The sequence below is a fragment of the Triticum urartu genome, chromosome 3A (assembly GCF_056163025.1).
Source record: "Triticum urartu cultivar PI428250 chromosome 3A, HENAU_Tu73, whole genome shotgun sequence".
Classification (NCBI taxonomy): domain Eukaryota; kingdom Viridiplantae; phylum Streptophyta; class Magnoliopsida; order Poales; family Poaceae; genus Triticum; species Triticum urartu.
Window position 1 is genome coordinate 231,559,836 of NC_141875.1, and position 17,345 is coordinate 231,577,180.

The following is a 17,345-nucleotide window of genomic DNA, read 5'->3' on the forward strand; positions in this document are numbered from 1 at the left end:
TCTGTAAACGATGTTTCTTTGTTTGATTGAGAGCTCACGTGAGCAAATACAAGTTTCCAAGTAGTATTCGTCCAGAGCACAGCGGCGAGGCGAAGACAGAGTAGCGCAAGGAAGTCCGGCGGCTTTGGGGAGGCCGCGGTGTCCGCAGTAGGTGGCTCAGCAAGGCTCGAAGGCCCGCAGGCTGTAGCGACTTGGAGTTGAAAACAAGGCGGAGTCCGTCAGATGTGGAGGCGGGTCAACATGCGAGACTACACCAGGCGACTCCTCGGCGAGTTAGAGACAAAAACAACGCCAATCACGGGTCGTGGCCGGTTTGACCGCCCACGTCCGGGTCTTCCTCCAGGTTTCCATGTTGGATTTGCTCGTTTGGTGATAGTAGATGATCCTACTGATAAGCGCGGCGGCTTGTGCCAAAGTTGATGTAGAGATTTTGCTCACGTGAGCTCTCAATCAAAGCCGCCGGACTTCCTTGCGATGGTTACTGCCCATAAAATTTCTAACCTCAATTCAGTGAACTCAAAGTTGATGTAGATCCTTCCAAAAAACCGGTCCTTTCTTCATCCGGATGCAAAATTCTCAAACCCTAGATGAGATCCCTCCAAGAACTCAACACCACGGTGCGCGAGCCCCACGGTGGGTGCCAACTGTCGTGGAATTGTCATGGCAGATGTCCTTAGTGTCAGGACTTAGTCGTGAGGCCAACGCATCTATGTGGTAGCTTGAGAGGGGTTGAGCGGGACGAGAGACGCGATGTTTCACCCAGGTTCGGCCCCTCATGGTGGAGGTAAAAGCCTACATCGTGCTTCATTGATATTGATTATGATGATCACGGTTACAAGAGTGCTCTATCTCGAGAGCTATTGTCTAAACCTAACTTGTCCAACTTGTGGAACTTGTGAATCTTCTCCCCTTTTGGGGAGCCCTGCCCCTCCTTATATATGTTGAAGGGGCGAGTTACATGTGGAGTCCAACTCGGACTTTAACTTAAACTATTTTGACTTCCCTTCCTGGGCTTCTTAACGTCTGCCGGTTTAACATTGGTCTGCCAGTTTAACATTGTTCTGCCGGTTTAACATTGTCTGCCGGTTTAACAGTGTCTGCCGGTTTAACACCAGCCGGTTTACCGTCTGTCTTAGCCATCTGTCTTGACTCTCTATCTTAACTCTCCGCCGGTTTACCATCCGCCGGTTTACCAAGTCCCAGCCGGTTTAACATTCTAGCCGGGTCATACCGCGGGGTATATCCCCGTTAATCTCCGATGCCCGTTCTCGTCACGCAACTCCATCCTGTCGTCGGCCGTTGGGGGTATGTTGGTATGTGTGGGTAACTAGCTAGCAAGTGGATCAGTAACGAGTCACCGCTACCGGCCATTGTTGTGGTTATTTATACCTAGCAACTGCCTAGGGGACTGGGGATTTTACAATTCACCCCTATGGAGCACAGGAAGCCTTCGCTTGAGCACGGGAAGACTAAGTGGAGCACACAACCCGACAACCATATGCGGTGTCACGTGTTAACACAAGGAAACGTATGTGTAACTTACTAATCATCACAAGCAACCAGTTTGCATTTTTCAAAAAAAATTCTACACACAGGATCACACAAGAATTAACTGTAGTAACCGTTTGTGTTATATTTTCTCATCACAAACAGTTCATCCGAGTGGGATATTTGCCGCGTATCACACACATCTTGTTAAGTTGAATCATTTCTATTATGTTGCCTAATAGAAAACAGTTCATCCGAGTAAAATGTATGTCGTATATCGCACACACCTTGATCTCGCTAACCATTTCTATTGTGTTCCCTAATCGCAAATAGTACATCGGAGTGAACTGTATGCCATATATCGCACACACCTTGATATGGCTTCCCGTTTCTATTGTTCTGGACCATCGCAAAGAATTCATATGGATTAATTGTATGCCATGCATCACACGCACAACTACAATATGAATCGTGTTTGATGTCTCCGCCATCGCAAACGTTTTGTATCATTTTTTACGGTTATTTTACATCATTGTTTGCGATTAATGCATCACACATAGTTTAGTCGAAGGGTCTCTGATTTACTGTTGCGTTTGGACCATCCTACACTAGTGTAGATTGATTTATCTTGCAATGGGATAGCTGCTTTGTAATGGGTTCGATCGTGCGGTGCTCAATCCCAATGACAGAAGGGGACATGACATGTATTGTATCGTTGCTATTATGGAAAAACATGGGGTTTATTCATGCATGAGTTTACTTTGTCCACATCATGTCATCTTGTTTAAGGTGTTAATCCATTCTTTATGAACTTAATACTCTAGATGCATGCTGGATAGCGGTCGATGTGTGGAGCAATAGTAGTAGTGCAGAATCATTTTGGTCTACTTGTGGCAGACATGATGCCTATATACATGATCATTGCCTTGGATATCGTCATGATTATTTTCTTTTCTATCAATTGCCCAATAGTAATTTGTTTACCCCACCGTATGCTATTTTCAAGAGAGAAGCCTCTAGTGAAAACTATGGCCCCCAGGTCTACCTTTATCATATATTAAAAATAATAAAAATACCCTACTGCAATTTTACGTTATATATTTTATTTGTTCGATCTATCAATTTATCACCATACAATTTAATCTTGCAATTAACCGCCAAGGGATTGACAACCCCTTGTTCGCGTTGGGTGCAAGGATTTGTTATTTTATGTGTAGGTGTTGTTAACGAGTTGTTGTGTGATTCTCCTACTGGGTTGATAACCTTGGTTTCATAACTAGAGGAAATACTTATCCCTACTATACTGCATCATCCCCTCCTCTTCAGGGAAATCCCAACACAACTCACAAGTAGCAGCCACACACACTACACGACGCTGGAGTTGTCCTCTAATGATGGCGGAGTGGCTGAGCGACAACGACGGACTGGTGCCATTGGCGATTGTGGGAGAAGCAGACAAGATAAGCTACAGGGAGGGAGGGAGGGAGGGGGAAATGCGACGCAGGACTCGCCGGCCATGAGGGTTTATATAGCAGGCCAATAAGCATTGAGATTTGGGGGGATTTCACCGAGTCGGGCGGGAAGCTTGCATGGCTATGCGCGGAAACCTGCGCAGTTGCGTGGAAACAGGCTAACCGACGATTCATTGGTGCCACTTCGAGCCACCATTTGGCCAAAAGAACGCATGTGTGGTGCTCAAGCTTGCGCTCGAAGCCATCTGCGGCAGCGGGGCGACAAGACGTGCGATAGGAGGACGAAACAACACGTACACATACGGTCAATAAAAAAATGTTTGCAATTTAATTAGCTACTACCTCCGTCATGATTTATAAGTCCTCTTTGTATTTTTGTCCCAAATTTTGGCTAGAGATTTAACTAATAAAATATGAATGCATGTCACCAAACATTATATCGTTGTATTCGTATTTGAACATAGTTTCCAATTATATTATTTCTTATAACATGCAATGACATTTTGTTAGTTAAATTTAAGGACAAAATTTGGCACAGAATATAAAGGGGATTAATAAACTAGGATGGAGATAGTAGCACACGGCTGCTCTCTCCGCAACATTGTGAACGATTGTTCGACCATCGTGTAAAGTGGAATGCGACGTAGTTTCACATCATGTCGTCGGCTCGCAACTGTGAGCCGGCTTGTAGACAACCATTCCTTGCGTATTCAACTGCTCTATGCGTGTGGTTGCTCGTGGTTGAGGCGGCCGCAGCGCGCTCTGCTTGTGTCCTACCATGCGCGCTCTACTCTCACGTCCCTACGCGCATGATGCCAGCATTTGGGCCTGGTGCACAATCTCATACGCTCATACTGCGATCATGCATGCGATTGCGTCGGGCGCGGCACCACGATGCAGTTACCCGCTGCAAAAACTGCCATGCGGACGTGCCGAGAATCTAGGCCGCTCAGCCCCCATTTATTCCCGCGGCCATTTACCTTAATCTCTCGCGCCCCATGACACAATAAGCACACCCACGATGACACATATAGAGAGGATATCCAGTGGCTCCAATGGCGCTCCACGTGGCTCCAATGGCGCTCCCCGTGGCTCCAATGGCGCTCCCAGCGGCTGACAACGACAATGGGCAACAGTTCACCACACCACACGTAGTGGACACCCACGTGAGGGGGAAGGACCTATCGGTGGTGTACACGAACGAGCTGGTATCGATGGAGAGCTCCATCCAAACTATGGAGTAGTTGCTTCCTGAGGACAAGTACCAAGTGGTCGGATTCGACCTCGAGTTCATAGGCGGTCGTGTCGGGCATGATCAGAAGGTTGTCGTCGCCCAGTTGTGTGTGCGCCATGACGACCTCGTCTATCAGTACCACCTGGCCACAAGGCCTTGCAAGCGTTTCGCTAGGTTTATCAACAGCCTCAACTATAGTTTCGCTACGGTGGACACCACCAACGCTCTAAAGGCACTCGAGGTTTCGATCTGGGCCTATCGGAATCTTGTGAACATCCATGAAAACTACAGGGTATGCGGCAGCACCAAAAACAATCAGGGCTCCCTGGTTGACCTCACCTCGACCATCATCGACCCCTACTACATGAAGATGAAGGATGAGAGCAACAAGGACAAGATCACCTAGCACAGTGCCTGGGAGCAGAGACTAGATGAAAAATACATCAAGTATGTGGCCAAGGACGTGTACACAAGCTATCAGATGTACAGGCGGATCATTAACATGAGGAAGTGCCTTTGTCCTACCCTAGACGAGGGATCGAGCCACAGAGCAAATCACATCGCACACGGAGTAAACTAGGGAACCCATCAGCGATGATTTCATCAATCGCTGGCAATTGTATACCAGCAAGTGTTTGCCCACAACACACACGGCTTATTAGCATTAATCGTCTGTGTTATTATCGGTATTCGCACACATTTTTTATTACGGGCCTATTTGCCACGTATCACACACATCTTGTTCAGTTGAACCGTTTCTGTTGTCTTGGCTCATCCGAAACAATTCATTCGAGTGAACTGTATGCCATATATCGCACACACCTTGATATGGCTGACCGTTTCTGTTGTGTTTCCTAATCACAAACAATTCATCCGCGTGAACTATAAGTCGTATATCGCACACACCCCCATCTGGCTAACTGCTACCTCTTGAGCTTGCATTGGTTTTTCCCTTGAAGAGGAAAGGGTGATGCAACAAAGTAGCGTAAGTATTTCCCTCAGTTTTGAGAACCAAGGTATCAATCCAGTAGGAGACAATGTCCAAGCCACCGAATACCTGCACAAACAAACACCAACCTTGCACCCAACGCAATAAAGGGGTTGTCAATCCCTTCACAGTTATTTGCAACGTGAGATCTGATAGAGATGGATAAACGGTAAAGTAATATTTTTGGTGTTTTTGGTTTATGGAACGGAAAGTAAAAGATTGCAAAAGAAAGTAAATAGGAAACTAGAATTGTAGATTAGACACTTATATGATGGAAAATAGACCCGGGGGCCATAGGTTTCACTAGAGGCTTCTATCAAGATAGAAGATATTATGGTGGGTGAACAAATTACTGTCAAGCAATTGATAGAAAAGCGCAAAGTTATGACGATATATAAGGCAATGATCATGAATATAGGCAACATGTCTGTGTCAAGTAGACCGAAATGATTCTGCATCTACTACTATTACTCCACACATCGACCGCTATCCAGCATGCATCTAGAGTATTAAGTTCATAGAGAACGGAGTAACGCCTTAAGCAAGATGACATGATGTAGAGGAATTAACTCAAACAATATGATGAAAACCCCATCTTTTTATCCTTGATGGCAACAATACAATACGTGTTGGTTCCCCTTCTATCACTAGGATCGAGCACTACAAGATTGAACCCAAAGCTAAGCACTTCTCCCATTGCAAGAAAAACTAATCTAGTTGGCCAAACCAAATCGATAGTTCAAAGAGACTTGCAAAGATATCAAATCATGCATAAAAGAATTGAGAGGAGATTCAAATAATATTCATAGATGAGCTGATCATAAATCCACAATTCATCGGATCTCGGCAAACACACTACAAAAGAGTATTACATCGAATAGATCTCCAAGAACATCGAGGAGAACTTTTTATTGAGAATCAAAGAGAGAGAAGAAGCCATCTAGCTACTAGGTATGGACCCATAGGTCTGTGGTAAACTACTCACGCTTCATCGGAGAGGCAATGGTGTTGATGTAGAAGCCCTCCGTGCTCGAATCCCCCTCCGGCAGGATGCCGGAAAAGGCCCCAAGATGGGATCTCACGGGTACAAAAGGTTGTGGTGGTGGAAAAGTGGTTTCGTGGCTCCCCTGGAAGTTTTGGGGGTATATGTGTATATATAGGAGGAAGATCTAGGTTGGGGGTCACCGAGGGACCCACAAGGTTGCGGGGCGCGCCCTCCACCCTTGTGGTCGCCTCATGGCTCTTCTGACTTGCACTCCAAGTCTCCAGGGTGTCTTCTGGTCCAAGAAAAATCATCACGGAAGTTTTATTCCGTTTGGACTCTGTCTGGTATTCCTTTTCTCCGAAACACTAAAACAAGGAAAAAACAGAAACTCACACTCGGCTCTAGGTTAATAGGTTAGTCCCAAAAATCATATAAAATAGCATATTAATGCATATAAAACATCCAAAACAGATAATATAATAGCATGGAAAAATCAAAAATTATAGATACGTTGGAAACATATCAAGCATCCCCAAGCTTAATTTGTCATATTTCGGGTTTCGGCAAAACCCTTGAGGTTCGAACACTGGGGTGCGCACAAAGATCTCTCCCCCTCCCTAGCTCGCACACTCCATGATCTCACGGCCTAGCTCGACAAACCCAAAGAACGAGAGACACAAGATTTATACTGGTTCGGGCCACCGTTGTGGTGTAATACCCTACTCCAGTGTGGTGTGGTGGATTGCCTCTTGGGCTGAGGGTGAACAGTTATAAGGGAAGAACAACCTCCTGAGGAGAGGTGTTCTTGTGCTTGGTGAACTTGTGTGGTTTGGGATGAACCGGGTCAGATCAGATCTCCTCTCTATGGTGGTGGCTAGTCCTATTTATAGAGGCCCTGGTCCTCTTCCCAAATATTAAGCAGGAAGGGATCCCACAACGGCCAAATTCGAAGGGAGACAACTGGTACAAGTTATCCTAACAAAAGTTGTCTTCGCCTGCCAAAGGCTCTTGTGGTGACGCCGTCTTGGGCTCCACGGTGACCTCCGTCCTATCGTCCTGCTGGTCTTGGTCTTATTGCACCGATATGGAAACATTTGCCTGATGCCTCGGGACTCCTCGCCTGCGCTTGCCTCTTTAGCACCAAAGAGGAAACGAGGACACTGCGTGTGCTAGCGCCAGCCTGGCTCCAGTCGTCATGGCTTGCATCACACAAACCTCGCAAGGTGTCTCTTGCCTTGATTTCTTCGCCCCTCATGGGCCAACCTGGTGAGGTCGCTCCCGAGGAGGTCTTGCGTCGTCCGCCTCGCAAGGCTTCGCCCCTCACCAGGGTCTTGAGTGTTTGCTGGTGAAGATGGGCCGTACAGGGCCGCTGGTGGAGCCATGCCATGGGCCGCAGGGAGGCAAGTCTGGGGACCCCCGTTCCTAGAACGCCGATATATCCCCCGAGCCCATGGCGCGCTCGGGCATGGCTTCAAGGCGAAGCCAAAGGGCAAGTGCGAAGCGCCGCGAGCCCCAACAGCCGGCGGCCACGGTTGGCGCATGGCGACTGATTGGACGTGGGCATCTCCGCTTCCCCATGCTGCCTCGACAACTGCCTGACTTGACGAGTCCCTGCTGCATGCAGAAAAGATCATTATTACCTTAGATCGTGGAAGCCAGCGGTTGGCCTCCCCTTGGCTATAAATGGGAAGTGGGGGCGGAGGCCCCGTAATCCATCCCTTCCTTTGCTTCTCCCGCTCCTTCTTCCTCATTCCACTGTTTGCTGGCGTGGTCATGGCACCGATATGGAGGTTCTCGGCCGCGGAGAAGGGCAAGACTCCCCTCAACAAGCCCGAGCTACTCCCGCCGAAGAAGAGGCAGTCCCATCGTCGCGAGATAGTCGTGAGGCCGGTAGTGTCGTGGCCGTGGTACGAGCGGCTACCTCCTGGGTACCCGTTGCCCTTGTACGCCCAAGCCGAGGGCTCCGGAGGGAGGGGAGCCGAGCGCCGTCGCCCGCGCCAGGGCCATGGTCGCTGCGCCACGGTGACACACGCCGTCGCCCCAGGGGCCCATGCCATGGACTCCTCGTGCGAGTTCGTGCTGTGGGCGGTGCCTCCAAGCACTTGGATTCGCTTCCCTCCGTTCTTCTCCGCCGAGATGCCGTCAAGGGCCCTCTCGAGCTTTGGCTGCAGCACGTCGACTGCGATGCCCCGGCGACCGGAGTGGAGGTTGAAGCCGTCTCCTCTGGGAGGATCTTCATGACTCGAGGCTGGGGCGAGGTCTCTCGAGTCTGTCGCGCAGAAGGCACCCTTGCCATCCACTTCGAGTACGACAGCGCCTCCACGCTGTTCTTCAAGGTCTTCGACAAGGAAGGCCGCTGCTTGGAGTGCTTCCCTGAGCGGGGTTGCCAGGACAGCACAGCGGCTGACGCCGGGCCTGCTGCTGGCCTTGCTTGCAGCTCCTCCAGCGACAGCGGCGACTCCTGGTGGTCCAGCGACTCTCCTGAGCCCGTTGAGACTCCGGAGATTAGCGACGATAGCTACGGGCCCCCGAGCTCTCGCCGCGCTCGGAGCAAGGCCGCAGCGGCCGGCCGCCATCGTCGCTGATCTGGATGGGGTTGGCGCCGGCCTCTCGTGGCCCACTGTTGATGATGGCGTCGGTGACGTCTGGCGCATGTAGATAGAGCTCCTAGGAATCACTTTCCTTTTGTTCCCTGTGAGGAATCGAAACGGACCCTGTGGGGGCGTGTAAAGCGTCTGTAATGTGTTTTGTTCAGATTGGCCTTATTATGAAAATTTGTGAACGCATGTCCTGTTGAGGCTCGGTCTCCCCTTTCCAACCCCGTGGCACCTTAGTGCTCTATGCCGATAGGTCCCGGTCCCCAGGCAGGCTGCAGGCGTCGCTAGTATGCCAGGTCGTGATGCCGTGGTCAAGGCCAGGAGGTGAGCGCCCCGAGGTCCAGTAAGAGCTCCTAAGGCGCGATGCTCAAGAGGTCCCCTTTAGCACGCAAGCAGCTACTTGAGGATGGGAAAGGGAGGCGACTTTGCCGTAGCAGGGCAACGAAAGGCGAGGATCTTATGCCGTAGCGCTGGGTCGGTCCAGGTACAAGACTTATCTTGGTATTCCGAGGCTGGTTCCTCGTGTTGCGCCAGACTTGTGTGTCGGCCACTGTCGGGTAGCTAGGTTAGGCCCATGCGAGCCTCCCCCTCTTCTCCATGCTCTCCTGAGTGATCTGCGTCCTCAGGTCCCGACCCTCGAGCAAGCTCAGCCACCGTTGGTATGCCAGGTCGCGATGTCGTGGTCAAGGCTAGGGGGTGAGGGCTGGAGAGCCAGTAAGAGCTCCTGAGTCGCGATGCTCAGGAGCCCCCCTTTTAATGCGCAAGTGAATCACATGGGAGAAGAGAGAGAGTCCGTGGTACCACCCACTGTAGTCCTCGGGAAGTCCCTGCAAGTTAGCACAAGGAAGGGCACAGATCGCCATGGTGATTGCTGGTCCGCCACTGGTACGTTGGAGTGGATTCCCTACTATGGAGAGCCCTCGGGGCGTGTATAGCCCCGCCCTGACACGTGGCTTGCATGGTAGGGCTAGACGAGGTGTGACTGGGCACTCATGAGCCAGCGCGGGACTCACGAGGACCTACCTCAAGGCGGGTTGCGCCTAGTCTTGGTTCTTGATGGCCGCAGCGTCCTGTGAGATGGTTAGACAACCTGTGTCAAATGACCTTCCTGAGGTTATCGCACGAGAAGGCCCAGCACCAATGGCCCCAGGAGGTGACATGAACGGGGCCGGCCCGCCAGACAGAGCTCAGCCGTTGGATTTATCGACGCTGCAGGGACGGGCCCAAGCACAGATGTCGTGCCTAGCCTTCTTATGCGAAGGATCCTGAAGAAAGACGATCGGTGCGCGGCTCCCATGGTCGGGGACAATCAAGCAAGTGATAACCATAGATGGATTATGCATGAGAAGCAAACTAGCTTAGATAAATGTGAGAACGATACATGCCACTGGGTCGGACCCGAGCGGCCTGGGGATGATGCAGCCCGAGGGGCGCCCCCAGCAAGGTGAACTAAAGATGCAAGCGGATACATGCCATAGGGACTGACCCACGTGGCCTGGGAATGATGCAGCCCAGGGGCGCTCCTAGCTGAATGAACTTGGAAAAATGTCACTTGGTTTGGTTGTCGAAGGAGTGTTGGGGTAGCTGAAGACACGTAGCGAGGAAGTCGCTTCTCACGAGTCGTCAAGGCCCAGAGTCTTGGGAGGCTCTAGAGGCTCTGTTGGCCTCCCGAGGACCATCTCCATCTCCGCCAGGACAGCGTGATGCCTGGCCTCCTGACCTGCCAGTGCGCTGGAAGGCAGCAGCCATGCTCAGCAGGCTAAATGGCATGTGAACGTAGCTATGAGGTGGACCCTCACATCGGCCAGCGCATGAAGGCCAGAAGCGCTCCTGAGATGCGGCCCTGTTGAGCCCTGGGATGTCGATGCAGACACGCAGCTCACCACCCTCGCCTGGGTGGGGAGCAGCACCAGGTGGGCGGCGGTCGCCGCGCATTTCCCTTGCTTCCTGAAGCTCCTGGGTGGCCTTGACGATGAACTCCTGAGCACCAGGCGCTCCTCGCCCGGTGCCCTCCTGAGGGAAACATGCCATGAAGCATGCCTCCATGTGGTGCCCGAGCGCCTCCCTTGTGACGTTGGTCAGGTTCGAGGCCCTCCAGAAGAGAGCCCCCGAGCCCTGCCCGAGGATGGCGCCGGGCGCGCCTCCCTATGCGAGGGAGGGAGGTGCCCCAGGCACGGGCTCAGATCCTGAGGTGGCGCCGCTGGAGGTGCCACTCCCTTGAGGTCCAGTGCGGAGTAGCTGCTTCTTCTTCTTGGGGTTGGCCTCAGGAGGATACTGCACACCCGCGCTGTCAGGGTCTTCGATTGATGCAGCTTGGAAGGCGCGCTCGAGGGAGCACACCGCGTCTCTTTCTTCACAGGGGACTGTGATGATTCCACCGCTTCCCGGCATCTTGAGGACGTTGTAGCCATGGTGGGTGACTGCCATGAATTTGGCTAGCGCTGGGTACCCGAGGATGGCATTGTATGGCAGGCGGATGTGGGCCACGTCGAAGTCGACGAGCTCGGTGTGGTAGTTGTCGCGCTGACAGAAGGTGACAGGGAGACGAACTTGCCCTATCGGGGTGGTGGAGGCATCAGTCACTCCTGAGAAAGGCTTAGTGGGCTGGAGCTGATCGTATGGCACTTGAAGGTTGTCGAACGTCTCGATGGACAGGACATTGAGCCCCGCGCCACCGTCGATGAGGGTCTTGGTGACTTGGACATTGCTGATGACAGGGCGAACAGAGCATCGGGAGAACGCCAGCGGTTGCCGCGCACTTGAGCTGGTCCGCTGAGCTAAAGGTGGTGGCATACTTGGACCATCTGAGCGGGCGCGTGGCCTCGAGCTTAGGGAGGGCTGCATTCACTTCGCGAGAGAACTGCTTGAAGATGCGCTGGGAGGCTGGAACCTGGGCGCCACCCAAGATGCAGGCGATGGCGCGCAGCTCCTCGAAGCCCCCAGCCCCTTCGTCCTGTTGGTGGTCGTCGTTCCTCCTTGGTGGCGGCAGCAGCGGAGGGTGACCAGGGTTGCCCTGAGGACGGTCCTCGCGAGGCTGGTCGCGCCAGGCGCCCTCACGAGGCTGGTCCTGCCAAGGATCCTCACGAGGCTGGTCGCGCCACTCCTGGCGGGGCCCACGGTCGTCCCAACATCCTCCAACTCGTCCACCTCCTCAGCCATAGCCCCGATCATTGCACTCGGGGCGTCGACCGAAGCGTCCATCTCGAATGGCCATGAGCTCTTGGTAATTGTTGGTGTTGTTGGTGTGCATGTTGTGGAAGGCGCAGAACATACGGCTGCCCTTGGACGACTCGGGAAGATCTCGGCCGCGCTTGGTGTCCGGTTCTTCCGCTAGCACGGCCACCCCTTTGCACTTCACGTCCTCGACCTTGGCCTTCTTCTCCTCTGGATCCGCAGCGGGGAGCTCGAAGAGGGAGAGACGCCCCTCCTCGGCTCTTGCACACTTGGTTGCTATGTTGAACAGCTCCAAAGTCGTGCACAGCTCCTCATGGATGGCGACCTCCTCCTTCATCTTGATGTCACGGATGCCGTCGGAAACCGCTGAGATGATGGCCTCGTCTGTCACCTTGGGGATCTTCATGCGCACGCTGTTGAAGAGCTGGATGTACTTCTGCAGGGTCTCTCCCGGCTGTTGCTTGATGCGGCGCAGGTCACCCGCAGCCGGGGGGGCGGTCGTGAGTGCCCTGGAAGTTGGCGACGAAGCGGTCGCACATCTCATCCGAGGAGGAGATCGAGCCTGGGGGCAAGTTCAGGAGCCAGGAGCGAGCGCCCTCCTTGAGAGCCATGGGAAACCAGTTCGCCATGACCTTTTCGTCGCCGTTGGCCGCTTTGATGCTCAGCTCATAGAGCTGCAAGAACTCCGCAGGGTTGGGGGTGCCGTCGTAGCGAGGAGGTAGATCTGGCTTGAACTTGCCCGGCCAGACAACGCTAGGCAGCTTGGGAGTGAAGGCGCGACAGCCTGCTGTGGCCACCGGGGCCCGTCGTGGAGGTGAAGCTTGATCTTGGTGTCCCTGTGCCGCCATGGCAAGTGGCGCATGGCCCTGCCGCAGCAAACGATCCTGACGTGATGGTGCTGGGAGCGGTGGAGCATTTTCTTGCGGACGAGGAATCTCTTGGCAACTTCTTTCTTTGTGCGCGGGCACACGGCGCGGTGGATCACGCCGCGGGACCGTGCATCTTGGAGCGAGGACGTTGTCTTGACGCGGAGGAGGCGGAGGCGTTCCATGAGCTGCACGCCTCGGCGCGAGAGCGCTATCTTGTTGTGGAGGAGGCGGAGGCTGTCCGTGAGCCACATCGCCCGCAACCGGGGGCGGGCGAGGCAGCGAGAGGGATGGCGCAGGGGAGCCCCCCCGCGGCGCTGACGAGCTCGGCGATGCGGTCCAACCAGTCCTCGTAGAGGTCGTTGACCGGGCGGTAGCGCAGGAGCTCGCGTGCCATGAGCAGCGCGGCCTGCGCGTCCGTGGGGGCGCGGCGAGCATGAGACGATGAGCCGGCCGGAATCAGTGACGGGGTGGCGGTGCGGCCGTCACGGCGCACGGAGGGGTGCAGCGAAGACGCTTGCTGCTCGTTTGCCGCCGGGCCGGTGGCGGCATTGACGGCGGGTGACGAAGAACAACAGGGAGGCCCGCCGATAGGGGCCGTCTGAGCAACACGGGTGGCGAGGGTGGCCCTGCGCTCAGCGCGGGCCCGGCGAGCATCGGCCATTAACTTGGTGGAGTGGTGAAGCACGGGTCGACGAAGAGGAAAGCTTAAGCACACCCCTACCTGGCGCGCCAAATGTCGGATTTCGGGTTCCGGCAAAACCCTTGAGGTTCGAACACTGGGGTGCGCACAAAGATCTCTCCCCCTCTCTAGCTCGCACACTCCACGATCTCACGGCCTAGCTCGACGAACCCAAAGAACGAGAGACATAAGATTTATACTAGTTCGGGCCACCATTGTGGTGTAATACCCTACTCCGGTGTGGTGTGGTGGATTGCCTCTTGGGCTGAGGGTGAACAGTTACAAGGGAAGAACAGCCTCCTGAGGAGAGGTGTTCTTGTGCTTGGTGAACTTGTGTGGTTTGGGATGAACCGAGTTAGATCGGATCTCCTCTCTATGGTGGTGGCTAGTCCTATTTATAGAGGCCCTGGTCCTCTTCCCAAATATTGAGCGGGAAGGGATCCAACAACAGCCAAATTCGAAGGGAGACAACTAGTACAAGTTATCCTCACAAAAGTAGTCTTCGCCGGCCAAAGGCTCTCGTGGTGACGTCGTCTTGGGCTCCATGGTGACCACCGTCCTGCCATCCTTCTGGTCTTGGTCTTATTGCACCGATATGGAAACCTTTGTCTGATGCCTTGGGACTCCTCGCCTTCACTTGCCTTTCTAGCACCGAAGAGGAAATGAGGACACTACGCGCGTTGGCACCCGCCTAGCTCGAGTCGTCATGTCTTGCATCATGCAAACCTCGCGAGGTGTCCCTTGCCTTGATCTTTCCGCCCCTCGCAAGCCAACCTGGTGACGTCGCTCCCAAGGAGGTCTTGTGTCGTCCTCCTCGCGAGGGTCTTGAGTGTTTGCTGGTGAAGATGGGTTGTACAGGGCCGCTAGTGGAGCCACGCCGCGGGCCGCAGGCAGGCAAGTCTGGGACCCCCGTTCCCAGAACACCGACATAATTCTTGCTCGTCCTTGAGTAGGTAAATGGTAAAAACAGAATTTTTGATGTGGAAAGCTGATGACCCACAAGTATAAGGGATCAATTGTAGCTCTTTTCGATAAGTAAGAGTGTCGAACCCAATGAGGAGAAGAACGAAATGACAAGTAGTTTTCAGTAAGGTAATGTCTGCAAGTGCTGAAATTGTAAATAGTGTAATAGTTTGATAGCAAGATAATTTGTAACGAGCAAGTAACGATAGTAGTAACAAAAGTGCAGAAAGGTAGCCCAATCCTTTTGAGGCAAAGGACAGGCCAAAACGCTCTCTTATGATAAGCAAAGCGTTCTTGAGGATACACGGGAATTTCATCTAGTCACTTTCATCATGTTGGTTTAATTCGTGTTCGGTACATTGATAATTTGATATGTGGGTGGACCGGTGCTTAGGTGTTGTTCTTACTTGAACAAACCTCCTACTTATGATTAACCCTCCCGCAAGCATCTGCAACTACGAGAAAAGTATTAAGAGTAAATTATAACCATAGCATTAAACTTTTGGATCCAATCGGTCCCTTACGGAATAGCGCATAAACTGGGGTTTAAGCTTCTATCACTCTCGCAACCCATCATCTAATTGCTACTCCACAATGCATTCCCTTAGTCCCAAATATGGTGAAGTGTCATGTAGTCGATGTTCACATGACACCACTAAGGAAATCACAACATACATACTATCAAAATATTGAACACATATCAAATTCACATGATTACTTGCAACATGATTTCTCCCGTGACCTCAAGAACAAAGGTAACTACTCACAAATGATAAACATGCTTATGATTAGAGGAGTATTAATTAGCATAATGGATCTGAAGATATAATCTTCCACCAAATAAACCATATAGTAATCAACTACAAGATGTAATCAACACTACTAGTCACCCACAAGCACCAATCTATAGTTCTGGTAATAAGATTGAACACAAGAGATGAACTAGGGTTTGAGATTAGATGGTGTTGTTGAAGATGTTGATGGAGATTTCTCTCCCCAAGATGGGAGATTTGTTGGTGATGATGATGATGATGATGATGATTATTTCCCCCTCCGGGAGGGAAGTTCCTCCGGCGGAATCGCTTCGCCGGAGGGCGAAAGTGCTCCTGCCCAAGTTCCACCTCAAGACGGCGGCGCTCCGTCCCGAAAGTCCTCCTCTTATTTTTTTTTCTAGGTCAAAATGACTTATATACCAGAAGATGGGCACCGAAGGTGGGCCGAGGAGAGCACAACCCACCAGGGCACGTCTGGGCTACCTGGCGCGCCCAGGTGGGTTGTGCCCACCTGGTGGGCCCCTCTAGTAGTTATTTGCTCCAATAATTCTTAAATATTCCATAAAAAATCTTCGTGAAGTTTTAGCTTGTTTGGAGTTGTGTAGAATAGGTAGCCTGACGTAGCTTTTCCAGGTCTAGATTTCCAGCTGCCGAAATTCTCCCTCTTGATGTGTACCTTGCAAATTATGAGAGAAAAGGCATTAGAATTACTCCAAAATGCATTATTATGGATAAAAACATCATAAATAACAGTAAGAAAACATTATGCAAAATGGACGTATCAACTCCCCAAGCTTAGACCTCGCTTGTCCTCAAGCGAAAACCGAAATCGAAAAACATGTCCACATGCTCTGAGAGAGAGGTGTCGATAAAAACAAAATACGGACATAGAAGCATCATGTTGATTATTATAACAGCAACAAAATTAAACATAGGACTTTTATCATAGAACTTTTATCATATACTTCTCATGAATAAGTAATAGTTCATCACACAATCGAAGTATAAAGCAAAAACTCAACCAACAAACTATGTTCTCAGTCAACTTTGCAACTACAATTCATCATCTTTTCAGGAAGGGTCACGTGTCGGAGCCTTTAGGCAAGTCCACATACTCAACCATCATATAGTATTCTATGATTGCTAACACTCATCGCGTACACATGAGAAAAACGTTTCAACCGGACACATAGAGAGATAGGGGCTTATGGTTTAGCCTCCCAACGTACCCACCTCAGGGCGATGTCAACAATAATAACTCATGCCACCCATATTCAACTGGACATATGTTTCTAGATCTTTCCTCACCACATGATGCTTGCCAAAGGAGAAAAATAAAAGGAATAGAGAGAAAAACTTTGACTCTTGCATAAAAGTAAAAGATAGGCCCTTCGCAGAGGGAAGCAGAGGTTGCCATGCGCTTATTTGTTTGTATGCTCAATCCCTTATTGCAAAAGAACGTCAAGTTACATTGCCCCTTGTGATAGTGACCTTTATTATGCAGTTTGTCACTTTTATTCTTCACCATCACAAGTTCGTGCAATGCTCAATTTTCTCTTACACTAAATGATCTCACACTTTTAGAAGCAATTTGTATTGCCTTTTTGCACTGATGACAACTTACTTGAGGGATCTTGCTCAATCCCTAGGTAGGTATGGTGGACTCTTGAAAATGAGATTTGGGTTTAAGGGTTTTTGGATGCACAAGTAGTATCTCTACTTAGTGTGGAATTTTTGGCTATCAAAGATAGGGGGCAAGCACCACATGTTAAAGGATCCATGACAATATGACTTCTATGTGAATATGAACAAGCATAAATCATTACGTTGTCTTCCTTGTCCAATGTCAACAATTTTGGCATATAATATTTTGATGAGGGCTCACAATCACAAAAGATTTCGAGGATGGTATATTTATATGTGAATCTTCTCTTCCCTTATTAATTCTTTCATTAGTTGCATCATTGACTAATGCTATGTTTGTCAATCTCTAATAAAATTTTCTACTTATACTTTTCCTTATGTGGTGCCATCACCTACCATAGGATTAGTGTATGATGTTATTGATTTATTTCCTTTCTTTTATTTATTACCTTTCTCTTTTTCCTTTCTTATTTCTTTTA